The following is a 720-nucleotide window of genomic DNA, read 5'->3' as shown; positions in this document are numbered from 1 at the left end:
AGATACTTTTCTGTTGCTTGTGGGAGTGTAAGCTTGTGTAACCACTATTAGTATGGAAATTCATATGGAGATTCTTCAGAAAACTAAAGCTAGGGTCCGGGAGCCTGGCCATAGCTCAGTTCTTTAAGTGGCTGCTTCCACAAAGCTGTGAGCCTCAGGTTGCTGTAGTTCGATTCCCACAACACTCTGGCCAGACAAACCATGCCTGAGGGCATTCAAAGCAAAAATAAATAAATAAATAAATAAAGCTAGGGGTTCCATTTGATGCAGATATTCAGGGCCGGGGAGATGGCTCAGTGGAATAAGCACTTCACTGATGCAGATATTCTCTTCCTAGGTATCTTCTCAAAAGAATTAAAAGTATCATACCATACTAATATGTGCATACCCATATTTATAGTACTATAATTTATAATAGCTAAATCTTGGAAACAGTTTGTATGCACATTAAGAGATGAATGGATAAAGGAAATATATACAATATGGTACACAATAGGAAATATGGTATAATCAGCATAAAGAAGGATAAACTTGAGTCATTCATAGAAAAATGGATGTACCTCAAGGCCATATTCTTTTTTTTTTTTTTGTAGTACCAGGGATCAAACTCAGGACCTTGCACTTCCCAGGCAAGCATTTATTCCACTGAGCTATCTCCCTAGCCCCCAAGACCATATTCTTAAGTAAAATAAATCAGGCATACAAGTTGAAATGCCACAT

The sequence above is a fragment of the Octodon degus genome, unplaced genomic scaffold (genome assembly GCF_000260255.1).
Source record: "Octodon degus isolate 3935 unplaced genomic scaffold, OctDeg1.0 scaffold00085, whole genome shotgun sequence".
NCBI classification, from domain to species: Eukaryota; Metazoa; Chordata; class Mammalia; order Rodentia; family Octodontidae; genus Octodon; species Octodon degus.
The sequence above is the reverse complement of the archived record's forward strand: the minus strand, read 5'-3'. Positions refer to the sequence as shown.